This window comes from Camelus dromedarius, chromosome 33, assembly GCF_036321535.1.
Source record: "Camelus dromedarius isolate mCamDro1 chromosome 33, mCamDro1.pat, whole genome shotgun sequence".
In the NCBI taxonomy this organism is placed as follows: domain Eukaryota; kingdom Metazoa; phylum Chordata; class Mammalia; order Artiodactyla; family Camelidae; genus Camelus; species Camelus dromedarius.
Genome location: NC_087468.1, coordinates 5,991,811 through 6,008,631, shown reverse-complemented (window position 1 = coordinate 6,008,631; position 16,821 = coordinate 5,991,811).

Genomic DNA, 16,821 nt, shown 5'->3' with positions numbered 1-16,821 from the left:
CCTTTCCTGAAACCTTCGGGTGTAGCATCTCCAGATTGCGAGAGTGGACAGCGGGGCACAGCCGGGGTATCAAGGCTGGTTGGTGTGGCCAAGCTGGGTCTTACATGCAGCCCAAGGGTGACAGTCAGAGAACCAGACCTGGTGGACAGACAGACAGGGTGAGCCCTGGAGAACCAGCGCTTTCAAAGGGTTTAAACCCAGCGCAGATGCAAGACCACAAATAATGTCCAAGAGGGGGTGATGTCCAAGAGGGAGACTAATTCAGAAGAGGGTGGGGGCTAGCAAGGCCCTGCTGACAGGGACCTGGGACGGCGCCAGGGGCCGGGAGAGCGGCCAGAGTGCAGGGGGCAGGTTCCAGAAAGACTGGAGAACGTTTCTGGGGGACTCAGCGTGGCTTTGAAACAAGCCTGCAGGCTCTGTCCAGCTCCCATGGACCCGCTCTGTCCAGCACAGCCAGCACCATAGCTCTTGAGGACTTGAAATGTCTGAATGTGCTTAAGTGTCAAACACATACCAAATGGGGAAGACACACCACAAAGTGTGAAATATCTCATCGATAAGTTTTTATATCTGTGTGTTGAAACACATGTGTTGGTTATATTGGTTTACAGAAAATGCATTATTGAATTGATGCCAACCCTTCTCTTTTCACTTTTTAAAGTGTGTCTATTAGAAAACGTAAAATGACATAATTGGGTCACATTATATTTTATGGGCCAGAGTGGCTCTGGGCTGTTTATTCGCCTGAATTCCCTGGGTCCCCCAGCTGGGTCCCTTTATCTGCCCCCAGCCCGTACCTCTGACTGGGATGCAGTGTGACCACGACAGGAACTGGACACTGGAGAACAGGAACAGTGAGAAAACAAAGCAGCTCCTGGAAATTGAAAATAAGGGGCCCTTATTAATAGACTTATTAGAGTGGTTAGGCAGGAATTTTGAGAAAATCTTCTAGAATAGAGAAAGGAGATAAGAAAATTCTAGGATATACAAGACGAGCTAACCATCAACTATTAGGAATTCCTGCCTCTAGAAAAGGGGAGATGTCCACATGATCCCAAGTCCTGGGAGACGGAGCACATCAAAGCCAGAAGCTGAGTCCTGGTTACAGAGGAAGTTGATAGGCGTCTAAAACGGAGGAGCAGCGAGACCTCGTTACGCAGACATTGGGTCCAGAAGTAGCTGCTATGTGGTGGTCTGCAGAGAAAGGGGAGGGGGCATCTCAGATGAGCGAGGAAGAGAGACCCCCAGCCCACTGCCATGGGTCCCTGACCCTCTTTCTTATAGCAGGAGACATAATCCCAGCCGAAATAAAGACATAAATGTGGAAAGCTAAGCTTTTAGAGGATGCCTTAAATAACATTTTTATGAACTTGAAGTGGAAAAAAAATGTGTAAGAAGTGTAAATCCTGAAGGAAATAAAAGACCCATGCAACTCCGTTAAGAAAAAGAAATTCTATTTCACAAAAGACACAATACAGAGACTATAAAGGCAAGTCATGAACTGGGAGAAAAAAAATTCAACCCATTCTTGACCATAGGAACTTAAAAAAGGAAAAGAGAAATATACTCAATGTACTAAGAACAAAAGGTAAGGAGAGACATGAATGGTCCCCCGTGAAAGATGGTCGTCCTGTCAGGGAAGAGGAAATGCAGGTTAGAATCCAATTTTGATCCCGTTTCATACCCAGTAGATAGTCGGCCGGGCTGGGTGTCAGCATGGACTCTGGTGGGAATTTAAATCACGCACCCTCGTTGGGGCACAAATCCGCAGTACCTCATCACGTTGAGTGGAAGCTTTGTGCATGGCAAGGAGCTCCAGCTAGAAATTCCAGACCGATGGCTAGACAGATAAAGATGTGTACACACACCTCATGATTTATGTAATTCTGTAAAAATACTGTCTTCTGTACGTGTAGATGGATTTCCTCGGAGATGCATAGCATCTGTGTATGTTCACACATGAGTGTTTGCAGCGTTTATACTAACCAACAGAAATGGTAAACTACCAACTGTCCACCGCAGGACACTAGCTAAGTAATCGCGGTGGGCTCGTCTAAAAGACTACGAGACGGCTGCGGTGACGAGTGATGGTCGCCGTAAGAGCCCACGCGACCTTCCGCTGGCGTGGAGCAGGCACAACAGAACACACGCAGGGTCGGATGCTTATATGCCAATGAGGGGTGGAGGTGAGACAGACAGTCATCAACATAAAATAGGTAAATTCCCTATTTCTTCGGAAAGTAGTAAGTGCTATGAAAAAAAAAAAAAGAATGGGAAAAAGCCTGAGTGTTGTGGGCAGTGGCGGTTGGATGTGTAATCTGAGTCACGTGGTCCAGGTGGGTCTCATTGAGAAGGTGACGTTTTAGCCAAGGCTTAAAGCAAGGACCTTGCACCATAGATATTCGGGGAACAAATGCTGCAGACAGATGGAACAGCTAACAAAAAGTTCCTAACGTGGAAACATGCCTGATAGCTTTGAACAGTTGTGTGAAGAATGCACACACTGTGTCTGGACCCAGTGATCGGGCAGAGAGCGAGCAGCCAGGCTGGGAGGAGCCCGAGGGTGTGAGGTCGGCAGGGCCGGGGGGTGGGGAGCCCGGCTTTCAGTTGGTGGAAATGCAGATTCTGGGCAGATTGCAGACTTCCCCTGACCTAGTTCCTTTTTTTTTTTTTTAATTGAAGTATATAGTCAGTTGACAATGTGTCCATTTCTGGTGTTAACAAATGGGACCTAAGTAAACCTACACAAAACAAAAACAAACAAACAAACAACTCAATCCAAAAAGACCTAAACAAGCAATTCTCCAATGAAGACCTAGCTGCTTTTTTAACAGCTCCGTTGAGGTATAATTGATGTGCCACAAGCGGCACATATTTAAGTGCACAATTCGATCATTTTGACATACGTCTACTCTGAGACCATCGACAACTCACGACAATGAACAGACCCCTCCTGCCCCTTCATGCCTCTCCCCCCACCTCCAGGTAACCACTCACCCACTTTTGGTCCCTAACCACGAGTGGCATTTTCTAGACTCACACCGCACGGACGCCTTTCCATCTGGCTTATTTCAGCCAATGTGTATTTTGCAATTCACCCTCATTGTGTCACGTTTCCACAACCCATTCCTGTTCTTTGCAGAAGAGAGTTCCATTGTGCGGACGGAGCAAAATGTGTCCCGCTACCTGCTGGTGGGTATTTGAGTTGCTTCAGTTTTGACTGTTACAAATAAAGCTTCTGGGAACATCTGTGTGCGTGTCTTTGTCTGGACCCGTGTCTGCTTTTCTCTTGGGGAAGGGCCTGCCATGGGAAGGTGGGGTCGCATGCTAAGGGTACATTTAACTTCCTAAGAATTAGCCAGACTCTTTTTCAAAGTACTTGTACCGTTTTGCGGTCCCACCGCCAAGGAGGGAGAGTTCCAGTTCCTCCACATCCTCGCTGGCTCTTCGTAAGGCTCGCCTTTTTTGATTTTAGACACTGTAAAAATAGGTGTGTTGTGATATCTCGCTGTGGCTTTAATTTGCGTTTCCCTAAACACGAGTGATGTCAATTGTCTTTTTCTGTGCTTGTTTGACATCCAGGTCTCCTCTTTGGTAAAATATCTATTCAAATCTTCTGCTCATTTTTAAAAACTGTCTTGTTTGTTTTCTTATTGTTGAGTTATCCGATCTTTATTCTGACATAACTGGCAAATGTTTTCCCCTAGCCTGGACTTGTCTTTTTATTCTATTAACCATGTCATGTAAAAAGCAAAGGTGAATTTTTTTCTTTTATGCATCACTTTTTTTGGTGCTGTAACTAACAAATCTCTGCCTAGCCCAAAGGCGTGATGGCTTTCTTTTCTACTTCCTTCCTGAAGTTTTATTGTCATACATTTAAGGCTGTGGTTCATTTGGGTCTGATTTTTGTAGGTGGTGCAAGTTACAAATCCAAGTGTAATTTTTTGCATGTGAATATTTGCTGGTTCCAGCACTATTTGTTTAAATGACTGTTCTTTCTTCACTGAATTGTCTTTGCACCTTTGTGGAAACTGAGCTGTCTGTATACGGGTGGAGCTGCTGCTTCTTTGACTGAAGGAGAGCCAGTGCACAGGGCTGTGTTACTTTCTGGTGGGCAGCGTGTTTTGGTCAGTCTCTGAATTCGCGGATTTCCCTCTCTGCCCTCTGAAATCTGCTATTAGGCCCATCTGGTGATTTTTTTCATTTTGTTATTTTCGACTTTATAACTGATTTTTAATTTTTTTTTTAATTGTTTCTCTTTCATTATTGAGACACTCTACTTGCTGAGCCATTGTTAGATTTTCCTTTAGTCCTTTGAACATATTTATAATTGGTACTTTGAAGTTTTCACTAAATCCAAAATTTGGGCCCGTTCAGAGTCAGTTTCTGTTGCCTTTTTTTTTTTTTCTGAGTATGTCACCCCTCCTGGTTTCTTTCCAGTCCAGTAAGACTTTAAACTGAAACGACCTTTTTCGGACAACATAGCATAGCAATCCTGGATTCTGTTCTGTTTTTCTTTAGCTTGAATTTCTCGTTTCTTCGTCGCCTGGACTTAGCCTTCGGACTCCGTCTCCCCCGTGGTGGACAGTTGACGTCCCTGCTAAGCTCTTTGTTCTTGTGTTATTTTGCTGGCTTCCCTGCAGGCCCCTCCTGCATCCGCAGTGCTCCGTGGCCACCCGGTGCTTAGGTCCCGCGTCTGGAAGGCCACACCCTCTGCTGAGGGACCTGTGTGTGCTGGACAGCGCATCGCACCTCCCCGCTACATCTCAGGTCTCACTGTTTGTCAGGCCCTCTTGGGTCTTTTCCACGCTGAGGAGTTTTCCAGTCGCCCAGGGACAGGCGGATGGCTCGTTCTATATCTCTCCTGTTTCTGGAATGTCCTTGTTACATTTCTAGCTGGTCTGCTCTTTGCCCTAACTGGGTCTTCCATCTCAGGCTACAAAAGCTTCAGGTTTTCCTGTTAAAGAAACCAGAGCTGGACAGAAGTCAAAGAGGTAAAAATAGACGTTACTCAGGAAATATTGCAATAGGGGAAAGGAATCCTTCTTATAGAGCTGGACACCGCTCCGAATACAGCAAAGACAGGCAGAGACTTATGGCAAAGAGGCAGGTTACCGGGCTGGGTGGCTGGAAATCTACTAAGAGGAGACGTCAAGGATGGGGCAATTCTCGTTAAACTGACCTAACGGAATTCTTTCTGAAGGCCGGCGAGAGTGAACCGATAGCACCTGAGAGACGGCAGGAAACGAGGAATTTGACCAGTTATTGAGGGAATCAATATTGAAGGTGGGGGGATTTCTGCTAAACTGGCTTAGCAAGATTCTTGCCAAGCTTGAGAACAAGCCCCAGGGATGAGGCCCAGCCAGGAGGAGAGCGTGGGGGGCGGACGGAGTTCTGTCCAGGGCAATTTCTGTTGGTGCAGCTGTTATGGAGCACAGTCTGGAGAGGCCTCAAAAAACTAAAAACGGATTAACCCCATGATCCAGCAGTCTGACTCCTGGGCATACATCTGGAGGGAACTCTAATTTGAAAAGATACATGCACCCCATGTTCGTAGCAGCACTGTTTATAATAGCCAAGACATGGAAGGAACCTAAGTGTCCATCGACAGATAAATGGATAAAGAAGATGTGGTACCTGTATACAATGGAACCACTCAGCCACAAAAAAGAATAAAATAATGCCTTTTGCAGCAACATGGATGGACCTGGAGATCATCATTCTAAGTGAAGTGAGTCAGAAAGAGAAAGAAAAATCTCATATGGTATCACTTGTATGTGGAATCTAAAAAAGAAAAGACACAAATGAATTTATTTACAAAACAGAAACAGACACACAGACATAAAGGACAAATGTATGGTCACAAGAGGGGAAAGGGGGTCGGAAGGGATAAATTGGGAGTTTGAGATTTGCAGATACTTATTACTATATATAAAATAGATAACAATGTCCTACTGTAGAGCACAGGGAACTATATTCAATATCTTGCAGTGACCTATTTTGAAAAAGAATATGAAAAGGAATATGTGTATGTACATGTATGACTGAGACATGATGCTGTGCACCAGAAACTGACACAACATTGCAAACTGACTAGACTGCAATTAAAAAAAAAAAAGACACTTTCTGTCACATTTCTTCATCCTCCCCTGAGGCCACTAATTTCTTGGGACAAAGTCACAGGGCGTTTTCACCTGAGACCCAGGAGAGTGCACATTCTGACCTCAAAGCTGCTGTCTTGGAAGCCGGCCCCACCCTGGTCAGTCCACCATCCTCGCCACCCAAGCTGCGGGCGAGAGAGGCTGGGGGCAGCCCCAGGGAATGAGGCCACAGACTCTTACCCCAAAACTCTACCATTTCTTTCAAGAATGCTCGCAAATTTTTGGTCGCCTTTGATTTTCAGTACCCTGAGACTGACATCTCAGACAATTCTGTCCAGTTTTAAGAGTGTTTTCCAGAGAGGAACTGTGGACAATTTCATGTCACTGTAACTGGACGTCCCTCTAACGGCTCTTGGTCAGCGTCTGTCGTCCATCAAAGTGTGTTGTGAATAACCGAGTGTGCGTGGCCAAGTTCAGGGTTCTTAAAACTTTTGCAGTGGAAGCCCCTCTTTTTTCTGGAGTACCCCGAAATATATATTTCATATTACATACTCTATATTATTCTATATAATTATATAATATATTATACATTTTTATATATATATATATATATATATATATATATATATAAATATATCAAGGTCCCAGACCTTCTCAACAAAAGGCATTTACTGCTCCAAACAGCGTTTAAAAAGACTGACAAGGAAGAGGTGGTACCCCGTGTCCACCAGCTCTGTTTTCAGATCCTGACAGTCACACGGAAAAGTCCACCTCCCCACACCTTGTAGTCAGGTGGGGACCCTGTGTCCAGACCTGGCCAAAGATTTAGGCACAAAAGTGATGCGTGCTTCACTCCCCAGCCTCGGCCGTTGAAAAGCCTGCGTGCTGTTTTCAGTCTCTTGGCTCCCCATCGGTGGTGGGGGGCGCAGTGGGGGGCCCCCAGGAGAAGACGGCAGAGCTCCAAGTCTGACCAAGTCTTGACCACTCCATCTCACATGTACAACACCTGCCTTTGGACCAAAACAAAAAGGACTCTGGAGGAGCAAGAAATTAGCTTTTAAGTGCTAAGCCATAGATCTTGAGTTTGCTAGGCTGACTTAGGGGTACTGGAAAGGCTACAGGGCAATTACCTTCAGGAGCACAAAGGTTTGGGGAGGAAAATGTGATTACAGGAAACCTACACTCACAGAAAGTGTGTGACTGGCAAACCCTAGCGTCGTCTGATCTAGCTCTTCCGCCAGTGAGGGAACCCACCATCCACGTGCCTCTCCTGCAGTTGTTAAGGTCTGACCTTCTAAGTGGAAAACAACGTCTTAGACCTAATCTAAGGGACAGAGATAATAAAATGTCAGTTAACCATCACTTGCCTATCCAGAACCTTCACTTATAAAAATATTTCCAACAATCAAGGTAAAAATAAGAGTCTTTCTGTTTTAATCTTCAGTTAACCTGCATATTTTGTTAACCAGCATCCACAGCCTAAACCCTGAGCCTTTTCATTATTTGAGGTTTCACCTTATATGCGATGATTTTAACTCCATGTAAACACCACGGAGGAAGAAAAAATAGTGCACTTCGTAACAGAAGGAAAATAAACAAAATTAAAAAAAAAAACAACAAAATTGCTTTCCACAAGGAAATCCTTAAAGCTCTCTTCTATCTAGGAAAAAGACCAGCTAAATTAAATACAGCAGGTTGCATTTTATCTTTAAACACTGAAGATAAGCCTGACAGAGCCCAGCTTTCTCAAGCTTGTGTCCCATCCGCTACCCACCCCAACCATACCCCCCACCCCCAACCCAGATTTAGCCCCACCCGTCCTTCCCCCACCCTCACCTCCACTCCCCTCACCAGAAGGGAGAATGTGGTGCCTGTGGGTCCCGTGGATGAACTAGAGATCGGAGGGCACGTTGGTTTTAAGTTGGAGGAGATGAAAGGCCAGCCTGCAGCTCGTGGAGACTGTGGGCCGAGTAGCAAGGAGAATAGATACACCGTGAAAGTGGAATTGGCAGCCTCTCCTGCTTTCCCTTTATTAACGCCGACATTTGCATGAAAATTGAATCCTGGTTTCCCAGCTGCTGCCTCCTGGCCTGAAGGCGCAATCCTCTGCTGGTGACGTGATAATCAGGTCCTCAGCAAGCAATTATGATGTCATAAAGAGCAATCATCACCTCAGGTGTGAAAATAAACAGCCCACACAGATGATCACTTGACATCCTCATGGTCCTCTCAATGCAATTTTTCCTTGTAAAGACTTAACTTCCTATGAGAAAATGACAATAATCCTGGAAAACGGGCCCACAGGCAGTGGTAAAAGTTTGTGTTCTGGGCCCTGAGCCAGGTATTAGTGTGGGTCCCCTGAATCCTTACGTAACAGTCCTCGGAGGACCATCTCCCCTCCCCTGATGTCCGCTGCGTGGACGGTTTACTGAACCCCCTTGGAGATCCAGCTGTTGGACCTAAATGCTCCTTCTCTTTCAAAGCAAAGTGAACAAATGTTCCTCTAGTTGGCATAATGTCATGGAATAATGTCAATTAGGAATAAATCTATTGCATAAAAACTAAATAATGTATATTATAAAGAAGGCAATAAAAATCACCTAGCGTCTTACCTAGCCAAGTGAAGACCCACAGTTTTGGTTCCAGTCTGTTTTCCTTCTGTGAGTTGGGGGTGGGGAGTGATTGTGTGTGTGGTTTGTTTTGCAGGAATTAAATCACAAAGTAGACACTGTAAATGAAAAATATTGCCAGCTGTATCAGTAAACAGAGGATGCTACCACCATCCTCAGCCGCCCCCGCCGCCCCCACCACCACTGACAGTGAGTGGAGGGAACTCAGGTTGCGGACAAGCAGGCAGCCCGGCCTCTGAGTGGACTCAGGACATGGACCGAGGCGGGGGGAGTAAGTCCCCACACTGCCCCAACACACACCTTCCTTGCAGAAATCTTGGTGGGGGAGGAGGCATCCATAGACTGTAGGATCAGGGGTCAACACGTGCTTCCTCGATCTCATGAGGTAGACAGGTCCCCAGTGTTTTTCTGTGGTCAGCCTCTTCCAGTCACAAAATGCCTTAAATCCTCACTTTGGAAATAAAGAAAACTACCTATTTAGGAAAATTATTCCAAGCCACAGTCAAAGCATGTTCTGTGACCTCTGTATCAGAGTCTGGCCTTAACTGGCTGTGTGTCTGCAGGCAAGTCATTGAACCACTCTGGGCTTCTGTTAAATGAAAGCTTCTGGAGGGGGGTGTGATCTACTATTTTGCACTCAGCATTCAGAGTTTAGGCCATTTGTTTTAGGGAAATGTTTTCCCCCTATACCTTATTGAGATATAATTTACATAAAGTACAAAAATTTAAAGTGTACAGCTCAATGATTGCCTTCGCTCAGGTTACTATAACAAAAATGCCATAGACTGAGTGGCTTAAGCAAAAAAAAGCTTGTTTCTCACAGTTCTGGAGGCTGGGAGTCCAAGAAGAAGGTGTGTGGGGAGGGCTCAAGTCCTGGTTCCCGGACAGCGTTTTTGGGTTGTGTCCTCCCATGCTTGAGGGTAGAGACCCAGGAAGCAAGCTCTCAGGGCTCTTCTGAGAAGGGCGCTAATTCCTTCACTAGGGCCCCACCCTCAGGGCCTTCCTCACACCATTACGCCGGGGGTAGAACTTCAACTTAGGGGTTTTGGAGGGACACAAACATTCAGTCTTTACCACGACCTTTGCATATACAAACGCACACACACACACACACACACACACACTCTAGTCACCACCCTGATCTAGAGAGAGATGGAATTCTTCCTACATCCAGAATGCTCCCCTGTACCTCTTCCAGTCAACGTCCCCCTGAATTTAACTACTATTCTGTCTCAACATCACCACAATTTAGCTTTGCCTGCTCTTAAACTTCATATAAATAAAATTATACTTGCAAATACTAACTTGTATACGTAAGAAAGATGAGCTGTTACTTGCAGATACAAACTACTATATATAAATAAACAACAAGGCCTTGCTGTACAGCACAGGGAACTGTATTCAATACCTTATAATAACTTGTAATGAAAAAGAATATGAAAAGTAGTGTGTATCTGTATAACTGAATCACTACGCTGCACACCTAAAACCAACACAACACTGTAAATCAACTCTACGTGAATTCGATCAATCAGTCAGTCAATCAATCATACAATGTACTTTATATCATCCGGCTTCTTTCATACAACGTGGTATTTTCAGAATCATCCAGATCATTTTAGGTGAACTTTAAAAACTGGAATGGGTTATTTGGGAACAGAAAAATATTCTTGGCTTTTAAGACAGGTCCATGATGTCGACCAGAGAATGGGGAGATGTTCTAGGTCGGCAGAGCATCTCCACAGGGTCTGGCCATGTGGGTGTGAAGCTGCAGAGTGTGATTCCAGGGCTGACTCCAGACCCCAGACATTCTGTTTGGGGTCACAGCTGGGAACGGAGGTAGAGGGGGATAGGGGCTGGCTCCCCTCCGAGTCTGGTCTCCCGTCATTTCCCTGAGAGCCGAGCACAGTTGCATAAACAGATCATCCCTGCTGGGATGGGAGGCAGGAGGCAGGAGGCAGGAGGCAGGAGGCAGGGAGCCAAGCCAGGCAGAGACGCTGGAAAACAGGAAGCCCTTGCCTGAAATAGAGGCGCTCACGCCTCCGCCTCCAGCGTGGGGCTCCTGGGGAGCTCGTCGGGGTCACTGACAGTCAGACCCGGCGCAGATGAGGGCACGATGGCCCTGTGTCCAGCACGCATCCCTCCTTCCGGCCCCGCACACAAACAGCTGTGAGTGGTGGGTACACCCTGAAAATTCCACACTCAGCCATCGCCTCCGAATGGAACTGATTGTTGCCTCTTTATAATTTTCTTAACTGTAAATATTTTAATGAGTTATTGAAACGTGTTCTTTAGCCTTGATGGAATCATATCTTTAAAAACAATATAAAATCCTGGGCCAGTGGAAAACTTTTCCGGGCTCCACATTGGCCATTGCTCCTACATAGACTGGAAAGTGAACAATGAGCTACCAGGACACACCTTTCCAGTGGCTCAAATCCAAAACCCTGATGACAGCAATTTCTGATGAGAATGTGGAGCAGCAGGAACCTCGCTCCTGGTCGGTGGGAAAGCAAAACTGTGCCGCAGCATCGGAAGGCAGTCTGACAGCTTCCACAAGGCGCAATGAACTCTTACCATATGATCCAGCAACCACACTCCTAGGTATTTACCCACCGATCTGAAAACTCATGTGCACTCAAAACCTGCGCGCAAATGTTTACAGCAGCTTGATTCATCATTGCAAAAACCTGGAGAAGCAAGAACGGATGAGCAAACTGTGGTACAACAGACAATGGAATCCTATTCAGAGATTAAAAGGGAATGGACACTCAAACCTCACCACAAGGATGAATCTTAAATGCCTCATGCCCCGTGATTGCATTTACATGCCCCGCCACACGCCGGCCTCTGTGGGCGTGAGCCAGGAAATATAAAATGGTTTTGGCCCAAGTACAAAAATGTGAACTCAAACAGAGGATGCTCTGTGGGACGGGCTCTGTAATTTTGATACTGTCTCAGGCTCCATGTTGAGTCAGGAGAGGCCTGTCTGTGGAAATTTTGGTGTATCAGGCCGCCTGGGGTCTTAAGTCACAAATCCATGTGGAGCGAAGGAAAGCCAGGACTTGGGTTTGTTGGGAAGATAGTGTGAAGGTCACGGACTCCACAGATCTCTGGGTGACTGACCCTCATCTCTGCCCTCACTCCATGACCCCATTCTGCTCCATCCTGCAGATATGGCTACCCAGTGGTCCCTCCATGTCCCCCAGCCCAGCCCAGGCTGCTCTGAGCCATGCTGTCCCCGACAGATGCCCACAAGTCCCAGGGAAGAGACTTGGGTCAACTGTTCACTTCTGGGTTCACCGACTGAGGCCTGGAGAGCAGGTCCCCTAAGAGGGGGACCACGTGTTTGAAGAGGGGAGGGAGTTTGGAGCAGGTGGAAAGGGAAATGCTGTGAGAATGCAGACAAGACAGCTCTTCCCTACACAGGGCGAGATGGGCTTGGTCCTGCTCTGGGCTGTGACTCAGTGCTGGTTGGTCACAGCCTTCCTGTGGTCTTTTATCAATATCCCACTGGCATGGGCATCATTTCATTGGTTGAGAACAACAATCAGCAAGCTGCACTTTAACCCAGGTGCAATGCCCCCCAAACAAGAAAAGAGAAGCGGTGCTTCGTGCTCCTGGTTACATGGCTCCCATCACCCTCCGGAGTGAAGACGAGGCAGGATGAACAATCAGAGCAGATGATGTTTTGTTTGTCGAGGGCAGGGAGCATGTCCTGGCATTTCAGACGCCCTGGCTTGTGTGGACAGTGCCTCCCACACCGGCACGATGAGTGCTCGCTGAACTGAGGTTTTGGAAAAACAAGATTCTACCAGGACTGAGAGCAGGAAATTACAGGCAACTGGTATGTCTTGGGTAAAAACATGAACAGGCATTTAGACACCAAATTCAAGATGGACTTTGGAAAGCACCACAATAAATCATGGCACGGGGCCCCCGAGGCCGAGGGACCAGCACGCCCCAGACGGGCAAGGTCCTGAGAGCATCTTCCAGGGGCGAGTCTGGAAGCCCGAGGGGTCTGGGACTGGGCAGAAACAGGACATGATGTGTTTGCGGTTCGACTGTGTCTCTCGGAACCTTAGTTTGTTCCTTTGGTTTGGCGTTTCATGGCTTTACGTTAAATTGCACATTATCACAAAAAATAATTAAAATACAATAAGATCACTACAAGGTTGGATGTTGCTCTTAAGCCAAAATGTAGGCTGTCTTGGGCACTACAAGGGCCTGTTCTGGGTGTGGCCCAGCGCCACGCATTTACACACGACACCCTCGTCAGAAGGGCTTAATATCTAGAAATACAAAGAGCTCACACAACTCAGTAACAACAACAAAAAGAATCAAAAAATGGGTGGAAGACCTAAACAGACATCTCTCCAAAGAGGACACACAGATGGCCAACAGAGACATGAAAATATGCTCAATGTCGCTAATTATCAGAGAAATCCAGATCAAAACCACAGTGAGGTGTCACCTCACACCAGTCACAATGGCCATCATCAAAAAGTCCACAAATGATAAATGCTGGAGGGGGTGTGGAGGAAGGGAACCCTCCTACATTGCTGGTGGGAATGCAGTTTGGTGCAGCCACTGATGAAAGTAGTATGGGGATTCCTCAAAAAACAAAAAGTAGAGTTACCATATGATCCAGCAACCCCACTCCTGGGTATATATCTGGAGAAAACTCTAATTTGAAAAGACACCTGCACCCCAATGTTCACAGCAGCACTGTTTACAACAGCCAAGACATGGAAACCACTTAAATGTCCACCGACAGATGACTGGATAAAGAAGCTGTGGTGTATGTACATGATGGAACACTACGCAGCCATGAAAAGGCGATGGAGCCCAACAAGGGAAGAGCTTCCTGCTGATTAGGCAGGTTCCCAAATGGGAATGGCTTCTCCACAGGGGGCCGAGGTCCCGACACCAGTGTCCACATGGAGGGAGGGTGGGGTCCCGCACTGAGCAGGCATGCCTGTGAGAGCCCATCAATACCGCGACTCCTCCTGGGGGCCCCTCTAAGGGGGGCCTTCCTGTGCCCACACCCGTCACCATTCACATTTGGTGAATGAACAGGTGGCTTCACACAGCCTCCTCGTCACTACCGAGGCTAGAAAATGTAGCTAAGCCCATGCCACCCCTCCACCCAGCCACCAAAAAAGCAGCCACACAAAGACGTGTGTGCGGGTGACCACAGCAGGTTTTATTGTAAAAATAAATGGCCCCAAAATGGAAACAACACAAATATGCATCAATGGAGAATAAACAAATAGATGAAGTGCGTGATCTCCATGCAACAGAATCGTCATAAACCTCGGGAATGCAGAGGACACACTCCCGATACACAGAACAGCACGGACGCGTTGGACGGGGCCGGATGCCGGGAGCGTGCGCTGCCCGACTCCATGTGCGTGGGTCCTAGAAAAGGCAGATCCACCCGTTTTGTAGCAAGAAGCAGGTCACCGGGGGTCGGGGACGGGGTGGGGGCAGGGAGGGATGGAAGGATGGAGGGAACGTGTCGCGGAGGGGATGTTCTCAGCCGCAGATGAGTGCTGGTTGTGCAGCCGGATGCCTTGGACGTAACTCTTCGAACTGCACACTTTAAACCTTCAACTGTGCCTCGGTGAAGCCACTAGAAAATGTTGATGTGATTAGCCTCCATTTTCAGGTTTGGGACATTCGGGAAAATCAGGGGAAAGTTGCATTTCAGGGACTTACGGGTTTCGTGGTGGGAGTGCGGCTCTGATGAAGTCTTTACTTGCAGTGACCGGAGCCGGGGCTTCAGGACGGAGGGAAGGAGGGCCACAGCCCTCACCCACCCTGATCTCAGGGGGCGCCATGGGGGCGTGCCTTGTGACTGCTGACACCCCACCTGGAGACAGGAGCTCCCTGCTCTGAGGACCCTGCAAGTAGAGACAAGACTAGTGGAAAAGGGTCACCGGGTCCCCCTCTGCGACAACCGCCTCCAAGTCCTGGAGCCACCTCAGCAATCAGGCTATCCACCCCTTCCCGCCCTGGCAGACAGCTCTCCAGGGGTGCAGTCCCCCGCCGAGGCAGTAAACAGTGACTCAGGGGTTCACCGCCACCGCCTGGAGGGTCTGGTGAATTCAGTATGAAAAATGACTTAAAAATACCTCCCTCCCGCCTGCAACACACACACACACAGGTGTGAGCCCCAAAAACAGAGCAAAGTCTGCGTCTCACAATGGAAACACCTCAACGATTTCCAACAAGCCTGCTAAGGTGATATAAATAGCATTACGGCCATCAACGGGCAAGGAAATTTCCTGCATCAGTATCTTGGGTGAGGCAAGGTGCTGGCGCAGAATCTTAAGAAGAAGAGACATGTTTTGGCAGAAAGAAATGACCTCAGCCCTGAACCATGAGTTTGAAGTAAAGCACACCATGTGAAGGTGTTTATAAACTATCAGTCATGTATATAAACTTTTTTCATTCTTGTTTCTAATAATAGTCATCTTGATTGCTTGGTGGGGGGGGGGGGGGGTCCTCAAAATGCCAATTCTGAGATGGCTTTCAAACTGCTGTTGAATCTAGTCACTGTCTGGGCTCCCGGACACCTTCCTGTGAATGGGCTGCCTCCCCCTCCCCGTGGACAGGGCCCTGAGGACTGGAACCGGGGCTCACACCTTCCCACGCTCGGCACCCAGAGCGGTGTCTCGTTTCTGGAACCTCCGAGGAGGCAGATGGACCAGAGGACTGTAAAACTGCTGGCTGGGGGGTCACCACCCCTGACCCCCACGTTCCTTGCCTGCAAAATGGAGGAGTTGCTCCTGCCTGCCCTGCAGGCCTGGAAAGGACTTGGAAACTCTAAGCACCGTTTAACTGCAGGCTTTGCGTCCCTGGGTGGCCCTTTGTACCTAACAGGTGCCTACACCCTTGGGGTGGACAGTGTTTGCAGGTGATGCTTTTTCCATCTCCATAAACGGAGGCTGTTTGACTGTTACTACCTGATCAAAAATGTTTGTATTTGAGTAGAGAGCTTTGCAGATATGTTGCCCAAGCAGGAGGCATGAATCTCTGATACACACCCAGGGCTGGAGGGAGCTAGGCTGAATCGGGTTTTGACACTAACCATAAGGCGTTTACACAGCTGTCTCAAAATTCTGTGGTCCATAATTCACAACATCAACTGGTACAAAAGGAAATGAAAACAACGCCAGAAACAAAGGGAAATTAGAACAGCCCCAGCGACCTGGGGGACCATGTGGGTGCTGCCTGGATGAGGCTCTAATCCAGTGGCCCCAGGAGAGCCCGGCAGGGCTCCCCCAGTGCCCACCAAGATCAGCGGAAGCAAGACCATGAGAGACACCTGTCCCCCCTCCTTGGGACTCAGGGCACCTGTCCGAGTTGGAAGGACTGTTTTGAGTCATTCATTAAGGAAGAACCACGTAGGTCCTGGTGGTCATGTCAGTACTGTGGCCCCTGCCTGCTCCATCAGTGCCCAGCGACAGTGGCCTTGCCCAGTTCCTGGCCGCCAGGTGTGGGGCCTGGTGCACCCCAGGACCGGGCTCGCCCTGAGCCGCCCACTGTGCCACCCACTTTTTGTGTCCAGGTGGTGGAGCTGCTCTGGGTTTTATACAAGAAAGCTGCCGAGCTCGGACCCACGGGGCAAAGGACTTGGGGAATGTGCGGGGGGGCTGGTTCCACCCGGGGTGGCTGTGTGACCTTGGACCCTGGCGGTCTGCTCTGTGACTCTGAGGTCTTCTCAGCTTTTGGGTCTTTTTGGTTAAAATGCTGCAAATTTAAGGTAGGAAGGGCCTGGAAACTGGCCCCATTTACCGTGGAACTGGTTCTCATAGCATCATCTCCTTCCACCAGAGGGCCCTGAGGGGCCCGAGGACGCTGGCCGTCTCTGCACCCTGGGCTGGGATTTACCTTCGCCTCCGCTGAGGACCAGTCTGCCTTGCCGCGCATCCCGGCCCCCCCAGAGCCCTGCCCCCAGCCGGCCAGGGAGCAGAACAGTGCATAATAAGGACTTTGTGCTCCTCGGTATTTTTTTAAGCTGAGACTTTCATGCTTTCCCTGCCTTTGGCTTCAGTTAGTTATTTGAAATGGCAAAAGTTATT